Below are 12,184 nucleotides of genomic sequence, written 5' to 3' on the forward strand. Positions count from 1 at the left end.
GTCCCTTCAAGGCTTCCAAAAAGCACTCGGCAAAAAGAGAGAAAAAAAAGGGGAAAAACGCGCGATTTCTTCAGTCCTCAGGTGCTGGTCTCCGGCACCCACCCACCGGTCCCACCGGGAAAAATGCGGGATATTCTTTGTCCTCAGGTGCCGGTCCCAGGCACCCGCTCACCAGTCCCGCCGCCCTGCCTCCCTAGCACCGGGGTCCCTGTCCCTTTTAGGCTTCCAAAAAGCACTCGCAGAAAAGAGAAAAAAAAAAGGGGAAAAACGCGCGATTTCCTCTGTCCTCAAGTGCCGGTCTCAGGCACCCGCCCACCGGTCCCGCAGGGAAAAACGGGGGATATTCTTTGTCCTCAGGCGCTGGTCCCAGCCACCCGCTCACCAGTCCCGCCACCGTGCCTCCCTAGCACTGGGGTCCCCGTCCCTTCAAGGCTTCCAAAAAGCGCTCGCCAAAAAGAGAAAAAAAAAAAAGGGGGAAAAACGCGCGACCTCCTCCGTCCTCAGGCACCGGTCTCAGGCACCCGCCCCCAGGTCTCGCAGGGAGAAACGCGGGATATTCTTTGTCCTCCGGCGCCGTTCCCAGGCACCTCCTCACCGGTCCCGCCACCCTGCCTCCCCAGCAACGGGGGCCCGTCCCTCTAAGGCTTCCAAAAAGCGCTCGCCAAAAAAAAAAAAAAAAAAAAAAAAACCGCTCCGGTTTCTCTCCACCCGCCGGGAGCCGGGGGGAGGGGCGCTCGGGTCCCGCCGGGCTGGGGCTTGTATCTTACCCCCTTCACAAGGCGCTGGGTTCTTGCAGGTGTGGATGTGGTCTGGATGTTGTCCTGTGTCCTGTGGTCTCTATTTTAGGAAGATTTTTCTTTGTTATATTTTCATAGCTCTATGTGTTTTTGGGAGGAGATTTCCACTGCTCTACTCACGCCGCCATCTTGGCTCCGCCCCCTATTTTCAACCTTTTGAGGAAACTCCATACTGTTTTCTATAGTGTCTGCACCAATTTACATTCTTACCAACAGTGCACAAGGGCTCCCTCTCCACGTCCTTGCCAGGGTTTGTAGTCTCTGATCTCCGTGATGATAACCATTCTAACAGGCATGAGGTGATATCTCACTGTGGTTTCAATTTGCATCTCCCTAATGATTAGTGATGGTGAGCATCTTTTCCTGTACCTGTTGGCCATTCATACATCTTCTTTGGAAAAAAATGTATTGAGGTCCCTTGCTCATTTTAAATTGGATTTTTTGTCTTTTTGTTATTGAGGTGTAGGAGTTCTTTATATATTTTGGATATTAACCTCTGCAGATATATAGTTTACAAATATTTTTTACTATTAGGAGCACTTCTTAATGAATCACTTGTACCTGAGTCCTGGTCTCAGGGACTACTTCTATGGAACCCAAATAAGACAGCCTGCAAAGTCCCCATGATATGGCAATTTCCTACTTCTCTAACTTCATCTCTTACCAGCTCATGTTTTGTCCTTGATGCAGTAACAACACCAAAATGATGCCTGAAATCACCTGTAAATGGCATGTGATCTTTTCTATGCCCTTACTCAGAGTCTTAGTCATCTTTTTATTCCCATCACTTGCTAGCAATAAATGAATGAGTGCATATCTCCTAAGTACTTTTTGTTCTTAACTGGCTACTGCACATAGTGGGTGGAGGAAAGGACATGAAGCCTTGAGAATGTCACCATATCCTCCAAACTCTGGGAAAGGGAAACAAAGAAACCCACTCCTTCATTTATTCACTCACCAGATATTTATTGAAAGCTTACTGTGAGTCTGGCACTTTCCTAAGAACAGAAGAAACAGCAGTGAAACAAAGATGAAAAGTCTACTTTCAGGAGCTTATATTCTAGTGGAGGAAATAGTAACAGCTGAAAAATATTGAGTGTTATGATGGCCCGGACACTATCTTAGATAGACATAGATACAGATAAAGACACAGACGCAGACACATAGATACATCACTTCATTTACTCCTTACACAACCCAATGAGGTAGCTCTCATTATGTTCATTTTGCAGAGGAGAATAATACATACACTAAATGGTGGACCTAGAATTTGAACCCAATTAGAAGTGCTAAAGAAAAAATTATTCATGATACTTGTTAAAAACAATAAAGTAGACCTTTTTTCAGAGAGACTACAGCAATGGGGGTATTGTAACAAGGGAGAGAGGTTGGGCTCAACTCTGAATACAACAAGGACAAGTAGACATTTAGAGCCAAGGAGGAGCATCTGGGTCAGCGATGGAAAGTTATTAAGAGGAAAAATTATGGGTAAAGGGGATTCTGGCTATACCAACTTGACAGGATTTTTGCTGAAGTCAGGCCAGGATGATCAGATATCAAGGGTGGAAAATGAGGAATCTGATCAGATATCTGGTGTGGGGATGTTCTCTAAGCTGATCCAGCAAGATTCTTGCTAAAATGGGACCAAACAGGTCAAGGACAGAGCTCAGGACAAGGGCTAGTCAAAAAGAGAACTCCGAAGAGCCTGATTAGAGTTAGGTCAAGGGGGTTTCTGTAGCATTACAGAAACCATATGCTTGTCTGTCTGCTCAGTGAGTTGAGACAAACCTGTTTGCTTATCTGGAGTTTCTTGTCCTTACAATGTGCTGTACTTTTAAAACTCTGAAAAGGGAAAATAATGAAATGGTGCTGATACCAGAGTTCACTACTTTGAGCTGGAATGGGCTAAGGTAATGCAATGGAGAGGTCTGAGCTAGAATTTCTGGTGTGGTCCTGTCTGTGCCCCCACCTGCATGACAAGGGAGCTGAGCCATGTGGTTCTTTCCTCCGTTCCCTGGACAGCAACCTCAAGGGTTGAGCCTTGAGATTTCACTACCTTTATGGATGAAACCTTGCATGATACTTATAATGCAAGTATGCCTCATCTGCCCTGCTCAACAATAAGCAAATGCTCTTTTGCATACCATTATACACCATATACGCCATGCCATCCTCATCATGTCTTACCATAGAAAATGGGCCTCTGTATTCAAAGAGTCCCCTGGAAATGCTTCGTCCAGGTCACAGGGAGGGTGAACAGAAGAGTTAAGATTTAGATGCAGGCTTGTCCCACTCCAAAGTGGGTGCTTTTAATTCACACCCAGGGACTCAGCAAAGAGAAATTGCTGAAATAGATTTTCTGCTGGGTCAGTGTATCATTCCTGGAAGCCAACTTCATATATTTCTCTCTCAGCCACACACACTCCCTCACAAGTTTAACATGTGCTTTTCAAAATGCCTCTGATGGCGAATCTCATGTCAACATCTGTCCTCTTGTGAGTAAGGTAGATCCTGCACCAGGTTCTCACCTCAAAAACACTGCGGGGGTATACTTCAGAGGAGATTTTTTTTAATATCACCAATATTGATATTTTTGTCTATTTAGATGCATGGGAATTAAATGTATTATTCCTCGCATATCTGTACAACCTAATTGTTAAATAAATTTTTTTTTAAAGAACAAGGAGGCCTTTCCCCCAAGGTTACCAGTTTCATTAAAGATTTATGTAGTTTCAACTTCCCAGTGATACCCTGGTTCCCACAAGTCTGCAAGGATTGGGGTCCAAGCAAGAAACACACAACGTGTTCAGGAGTAATGAAGGAGAATTTATAGAAGGAACCACTTGGAGAGTAGTAGGCAGAGAGAAGGGAAGTGAACAGGGATGGTGTAGCCCCTCAAGACCAGCATTGGCAAGAAGCCATGAGCACCCCTGAGTGGGAAGAAGCAAGGGGAGGGCTGTTGAGGAGACCTGGGGAGGGCTGTGATAGGCTGTCCAGAGGAGCCCACCCACTGCCCACTTGCAGTCTGCAGATGGGCAGGGATGGCTATCTTTCTCATCCACCTTTCCATCCCCTACAGGAGCCTCCCACTGGCCTTACACAACCAGAACCTGCAGCCAGTGAGGCTGAGCGCTGCCGACCCCAGGGCACAGAGTGAGGAGAGTGAGGGGGAATCTGGAAACACAAACGGAATGTCCAGCTCAGAAGCCAACCCCTTCCACCTGGGGCCCAGCTCTTCAGAAGTCAGATGTCAGAAAAAGGATAGCAGAGGCTGACATGTAGATAGGACATACCGACTATTCCAGGGATGACCAAGCATTCATTTGGCTAAAATAAGAAATCTCTTCACTAACCAACGGTCAGATGGATACATTAGCTTTGCTTTCCTAAAAGAGGAGAAGTCAATCAACAATATATAGAAGAGAAAGAAGCTAATCAAAATGCTATAATTAGGAAGCACAGCGTAACTATAACAGGCACACATTTAACATCTGAAAATTCAAGTGTGTTGCAGGGGTGGCCAAAGAGGAAAAAAGAACGTGTTTAAATGATGCAGGGAATTCTGCCCACCACATGCTCCAAAGGCTTATGTATGAAAGTGAGCATGAGCTAGAGGACATTAGTCCACTGTTCCCCCCATCAATCTCTGTTTGCCTGAGCCTCGCCTAGTGCATGCATTTGCCACACTAAGCATAAGTGTAGATGCAGTCACTTACGTACCCTTTATTACCTATTTTAGATTGCTATACATGCTGTTTATGCAGGTTTGTATGTAGAAAATCGTATGTACTATTCTTTAAAAGAATTTTAAGAATTTTTCAAGGGTTTTAATGCTTTGTATCTCTAATAAATAACTTCAAAATCATTAAAAAGAACACTGAAAAATAATGATATTATTCATTTGGGAATGAACTATTTGTATGTATTGTTTTCTGTTCACTGACTTCAAAATCTCACTCCTGCATTAGCTCTGATTCTACTGTAATCCCTTAACAACAAGGCAGGAGTCAGGAAAGGAGCCCACGGAGACCCCACTGTGCAAATGGGGAGAGTGAAGGTGGTTTCTTAGCACAATAATGAAGTACAGTCCTCAGAAAAATCTAGTAACTTAATAACTTTAGTTTCTGTATATACAAATTTTACAATGCTTAATTCCCTTAGAAGGTCACAAATAAGTAGCCCTTAGTCATACAAAGAAATTAAAATCTATCTAATTATTCACCATTCATTCATAAGAACCAAGGATAGCACTTTAATATTGGATGGGTTGAGCCCATCTAGAACACTTGGGGCTAACTGGTGGATTCTGATCTCAAAATCAGCATAGATTAGGTTGTGCTGTAGTAAAAAAAAGAGCCCCCCAACTTCAGAGGCTTCGACAATAAGGGCTTATTTCCCATTTTTGCCAACTTTATAGAGGGATAATTGGCAAACAAAAATTGTGTATATTTTAAGTGTGCAATGTGATGCGTTAATATGCATTAAATATACTAACACACCTGTCACCTCACATAGTTATTATGTTTTAATGAGAACACTTAAGAGCTACTCTCTTGGCAAATTTCAAGTATATAATACAGTATTATGGACAATAGTCACCATGCTGTACATTAGATCCTCAGAACTGATTTCTCTTATAACTGAGTTTGTACCCTTTAACTAACATCTCCTTAGTCGCCCACGCCCAGCCCCTGGCAACCACCGTTCTATTCTCTAGTTCTCTGAGTTTTTTTATACATCCCACATGTAAATGAGGTCATATGATATTTGTCTTCCTATGTCTGGTTTATTCTACTGAGCATAATATCCACCAGGTTCTTCTATGTTACTACAAATGTATTTTTTTCCTTTCTATAACTGAATAATATTCCATTTTGTACACACACATGTACCCATTCATCATGTACCCATTCATCCACTGATGGACACTTTGGGTTTATTTCTCATTCACCCAGCTGTGGCTCTGCTCTCTGTCATCATTGTCCTCTTTCTAGGACCCAGCCTGATGGAGCCTCCACAATATCAAGCCTTGTGGGTCATGATGGTGGAAAGGAGGGTCTCCCCACAGTAATTGAATGCTTGCAGTAGGAGTGACATGTGACTCTACAACTCACCTCTCATTGGCCAGAGCTGGTCACATGGCTCCACCAAATATTGCCAAGTACAGTCATCACACATCCAGAAATGCTTCATGGTAAACATTAGTGGCAAACGTATCAATCTAGTGCCTTTTCCCATATCCTGAGAGCAGAGATTGGGACCTGGGAATCTGAACAGAGGAAAATTGGGATCTCAGATTACTTGATCAGCACATCCCGAGAGAAGGTTTAAGCAATTAAGTCACTGTACCCATGTCTTCAGAACAGTACTTTTAAAAGACTGGAGATGTGGCTAATAATGTCACCTGCCAGTGTTTCAGTGTTCTGGAGGTGTAGTTAACAAACATTTTTGATCATTTGGGACTATCTATTTCCACTTTGTGGGATAAAAATTTAGGAGAATACACAGCTGATATATACACACATATCTATAAACTTCATACATGTTCCATTATACTAATATATTATGTACATTGCTAAACACAGAAAAATAAACATTTAAAAAGCAAGAAAAATAAATACATGTTCTAATGTTTCCCACCCAATATGTCATCTCACAACTTCCTGTGGTATTTATTCCCTACTTTGCATACTCACTGCTCAGAGCATCAAGAGGTTTAAGCCATATTCTTAGGAGCAAGAGACCCACAGGAAAGGGATGTGTGTTTATATGAAATCATCTGTAATCTCACGTATACCCCCAAAATAATAACTGTTAGTATCTTGGAATATTTTCTTTTTTTTCTGCACAGCTATACGTATTAGGAAGTAATTTTAAAAAGAAATTACAATGAACAAACTATTCTGTAATCTCCTTTTCCCGCAGAACACATTGTGAACAAACATATTACATATTCTTCCACATCATACTTGTAACTTTTATCATTTTCCTTTTTCCAACAGTAATATATGTTCATTGTAAAATTCTATTAAATGTGTATAAGCAAAGAGAAAAATAAAAATTACTCATTTTCCATTATCCAGACATAACCACTTTTAATATTTTACTGTTAATGTTTTTTTGTCTAGTTTCTTTTCAATGCATTCATGGTGTTCCATTAATGGGATCACATAATACATACTCTTATGTAACCTGTTTTGTCATTTTTATATGTATTGTGTACACCTTTGCATGTAATGAAATACCCTTCCACAATATCATTTGAAGGGCCCTACATGGCAATGTTTCCAAAACTGATGTTCTCTGATATTATTCTAAAAGATTCTAATAGGTACATTGAAAAAATAAGTTTGGAATTAAAATAAGTTTGGAAAATACTGTCTATTTGAATTGCTATGTTGCACATTAGTTATTAAAGCCTCTGGAAAATCCTACAGCTAAAGAAAAATATTTGACTTTGTTTAACATGGTGTTTCTCAGATTTATTCAAGCATGACTCATTTTTTTGAGGCACTTCAAATAACACGCTTCAGAGCAGTGCTAATTACTCTATAATTATATTCCATTTCTATCTTCTTGAACATGTAAGTTGTCACAATTTTTAACTACAAATATCTGCATTGTAATAAATATTCTTGCTCCTATCTTATGCCCTTCATGTATTTTCATATAAATTTCATAAAGCAGAATTGTCAGCATGACGAGTAAATAGATTTTGAAAGTTTCTCCCCTGACAAATCACTTTCCAGAAATGGTGTATTTATATTCTATTGTGAGGACATGAGAATCCCCATTTCCACACAACCATGTCAGCACTGGGTATTATCACTAAAAAAAGTAAGTAAATACATAAATAACTGGTCTTCCTATTCCAAAAGTAGTTCATGTGTATTATAGAAAACTTAAAAATTCATATAAGAAAAAACAGAGAGAGAAATTATCCATAATCCCACCACTTGGTGATAACCACTATCAACATGGGAGACAACATATAACTATGAGTGTTTTTTTTCCAACAACCCTGTAATTATGCAAGTTTTATACCATCCTTTTTACAGTTGTTACTGTATGTTTAAAATGTTATTTTATTGCTTCAATTTGCATTTGTTTTAATACTAGCTAAGCCAATGTTTACTATCTTGGTTCCTTTTAAATAATTATTTATTCACATCTTATGCCCATATTTCTATTAAAGTTTTTTGGTTTTTCTTATCGATTATGGGTGCCCTTTATATATATTTTAGGGAACTTAACTATTTTTGATGTATGTTGCCAGCATTTCCCCCAGATTACTGTTTAGTGTTCAGTTATACATATGAAGCTTTTTACATACAGAAATTTCCAATTATTACAGAGTTAAAGCTATGCAAGTTTTTTCTTTAGATATTGGTAATGTAAAGATTAGAAATCCCTTGTATCCCTCAAGATTATATTATTTTTTTCCAGCATTAATGGCTTTACATCCTTGATCCTGTGGGAGAAACTAAAAAAGCAGGTGCCATACCCACGAAGATGGGCTTTATGCATATCCTTTATTCGCATTCAAACCTTGTCCACATGATTTATCATGCTGTGCACGAACACGTCTCAATCCTACCCCAGCACTTCTCTATCTTTTGTGGTCACCAGAATGTTAAAAATATAGCATGTCTTCTTCTTTATCATGTCTGCAAATCCTAATATCATGCTGATTATGGTGTATTCTTTTTGCCTGCAAGTTCTGTCCATTTAACTCTACTGAGTCAAGCTGTTTTATTTCTGATAACAAAATATGACATACAAAATACTCTCAAATACATATACACACGCAAAATCTCTCACCAAATAGCCTTTCCTATTCCTGTCACTCAATCTAATACATTTCCTAACTCTGTTACGTAGATTTTTGCTGCTCAGCATCACCCATCAAATGGCATCTGATGCAATAAAGACATGTTTGGGTCAAAGTATCAGGAGGCTTAGCAGGGAGAGGGACTGGTGAGATCAGCTTTAAGCTTTAATGAATTTGAATACATAAAAATTGCAGACATCTGCTCTTAAAAAATACAATTAAAATAAATATTTAATAATCTAATAATCAAAGAAGTTTGCACTGAAAATAATAATGAGAAATATTTTTAGCCTATAAAATCAGTAAAGATTAAAGAATGATAATACCTAGTGTTTGCAAGAGTATGACCAAACATATGTTGCAACAGTGGTTGGAAATACAAAAGCTTACACCACATTTCTGGAGCCTATCCTGGCAATATCTATCAACAGTTTTTAAAGATCATTTGACTTAGTACTTCTAAGTCATTTGACTAACCTAATGGAATAATCAGAAGTATGAAAAGAGATTTTTGAACAAGAATGTTCATTGCTAAGTCATTTGTGATATCAAGGGGGAAAAATAGGCAGCAAATTGAATGCGTAGTTGGAATGGTTACATTTTGATGCATCCACATTCTGGAGTACTGTGCACCGATTAAAAATCATGCTGCAACAGAAAAGTTAGTAACATAGAAAAATGCTTGCAATATAGTGTTGGGTTAGTGAGGGTGGTGTAACAACAGTTAGTGAGGAGTTAATCCCAGGAAAAACTCAAAGTGGTAGATGCCTTCAATGAGCCTACCGGAGCCATTTCAGAGGCCAGGGTGGAGAGAATAGTGTAATGTAAGGAAATGGTTCAGGATTCTGGAGCCCTAGCAGTGAGTCAACTACAGTCCGTATCCACATAAAGGCACAAGGGTAAAGGGAAGCCCAGGAAACTTGAGCGATTATTTCTTAAACTCCCATCACCTCTTGAAAATTCTTCCTATATTCAAGGGATTCTCCATATTATGAGCACTCCTCTCCAAGCTAAAAGCCTAGAGAACTAACTTTCCCAGCTTCCCTTGCAACTGTGGTACAGTCATATGACCTAGGCTCTGCCAATCATTTAAGTTCTCATGGGATTTTAGTTCGGTGAGAGCAACTTGAGAAACAGATTCTGCCTGAAAGTGATTTTCTGAAGACAATCTCTAGGGATGCACTGGAGAATGGAATGCGGTCTCACAATGTGGGTGAACTTTGTTCCTGACAAGTTCAACGCAGGCCTCTGGAAGTTTCCATGAAAGGGCTACCTGATATCCTATGAAAAAAATCCCTTTTCACTAGCTCAAGTGAGTTAGTTTAAGTGTTTTTAAATAAGCACATTCTCTGATTCAGGCTCTACTATAGTTGAAGTGCCCACTATGTGCTTGGTACTTTATATAGCAGTACTTCAAATATTTATCTCATTTAATCCTCCCCTAAAGTACTGGCTCCTCAGGAAGTGGCAGAGCTGAAAATGAATCCCTGAATCTGTGAGAACCCAACCCATTCCCTAACCATGACCAAGCTTCTACTCCTCTGTAATTCTCAATGTTTTATGTATAAAATGAGCAGTTCAGAATAGAAAAATCTCTTAAATTTTTTTCCATTTTAAGTAAGTAGAGGGTTCCACATCCTGGGGGATTTTGTCCCATCGCTACAGAGAATTCAGGCAATCCTTTTAGGGTATCTGACCTGGTGGCCATCTATCCACTGGCAAAATGAGATGAGGCAGAGCCTGCCAAGGACCCAGGGGCTTGGACTACAAGGCCCACAAATATTGCCCAGGACTGGATAGGGTCTGCAGTTATTCTTGATAGCCCTAAGCTCACATTCCCAGAAGGAAACTGGTCCACACCCCTACCAGCAGCACTGGCCTCAGAAACACTTTTCCAGGTGGGCTTCCAAGGGCTTGGATGGAGAAGCAATAAGAGTAGTTTCTAATGCAAAATATAGAATTTGCACTGGGAAAACTGCTACTCTCCCATTCCTGTTACTGGATGGCTCCAGGCAAGCACAGGACTGTTCCAAACCTCTGTTTCCTCCCCTGAAAAATTGAGGACTATGTTACTGACAAAATAAGATAATGCAAGTTAAGTTCTTTGGAAAATGAGAAGCAGTGTACAAATTGGAAGGGCTATTATTAATTTAGAGAGGAACTGGAGAATCTAAAATTGTCTTGCATCTGAATAGTGTTTCTTATTTTGCAACATGCTTTTCTCAGTTTGTCTTCAGCCACCATGTGAGAAAGTAGGGCAGTTATTATTATCTCCATTTTACAGATGAGGAAACAGAAAGAAAAGTGGCTGGGCCAGCCTTGTAAGCCATGCATCCTGATTTCCAGCCCCAGAGGCATTCCTGTATATTAGCAGGTATTTGGCCCTTATCCACTGTGCAGGTGACACAGACCGTACATTGAAGCACACCTGTTAGTAGTGGGGTCAGGGTTAGCTATTTGACCTAACAATGCTCATTTTTGGCTAACAAATGGGCTTTCTAGGAAAAAATGTAGAGTGCCAAGGTTTCCCATTGCAGTGAAGGGCAGGTTAAAAACCATAATTAACTACTGAATCATTATGTTATATACTTGCATATCAACAATATAAGATTATCTATTAACTAAACTTCAATAAAAAATGTTTTTCAAAAAGATGACCCAAGAATAAATGTATTTTAAAAGAAACAAAACAGAATTAGACAAATATTAAATGCTGGCAGAGACCCAGCATACATTTTTAGAACATGCACCCCGTCCGTGTCATCTGTCTGCCAACCTAGAACTCCCGAGTCAGCATCTGTGTGTTACCTGCAGTATCTGTGCTGGCAGGAGCAGCATTAGGCTCTCCCTGCGACCATCCGTTCAAAAACTGATGCCTAAGTAGGAAGCTCAAGTTGAGGACCCACAGACAAGTTTGACTTTATCATCACCATTGTAACAATTTTCAGAGTGCATTTCAGGTGCTTTGGCTTTTACGGAGCAGACACCCGCTGGAGTTTCAAAATAAGAATGATACTAGTCTTAGAAATGACTTACCAAAGAACATGCCACCAAAGAGCGCTTATCATTTGAATTGGGAGCAAACCCAATAGGTCTGTTATGTGACTATAACAGACTGGATTATTGTCCAGCATACTCTAGTGAGCCAAAAATACTTGATCCTTGCCCATTTGATCGGGTTTATCTCACAAAAATCATGTGCACCAGTTCCAAGCCAAGGCCCAAAGAAGCTCCACGTGTCTCCACTCCACTCTTTGGATCACATGACCCACCACAGGAAGAACATGTCCTAGGAAGTGGCTAATCCAAAAAGAACGAGGAGGCATGTGAAGAAGGCCTACGCCCAGCCTCCATCCTGGTGCTCAAAGCATGGAGTCCAACCTACCAAAGGCAACCACAGCCATGCCATGGGCAAAGAAGCCTGACGTAAATGCTGGGTGCTCTAAGCTTCTGCATTACGGGATAGTTTGTAATGCAGAATATTGCTGCGAACAGTTGACTGACACAGTTGTCTTTACTAGAAACCATGATTATAAATTATAGGGCCTATTTGGAT

Source organism: Manis javanica, chromosome 10 (genome assembly GCF_040802235.1).
Source record: "Manis javanica isolate MJ-LG chromosome 10, MJ_LKY, whole genome shotgun sequence".
NCBI classification, from domain to species: domain Eukaryota; kingdom Metazoa; phylum Chordata; class Mammalia; order Pholidota; family Manidae; genus Manis; species Manis javanica.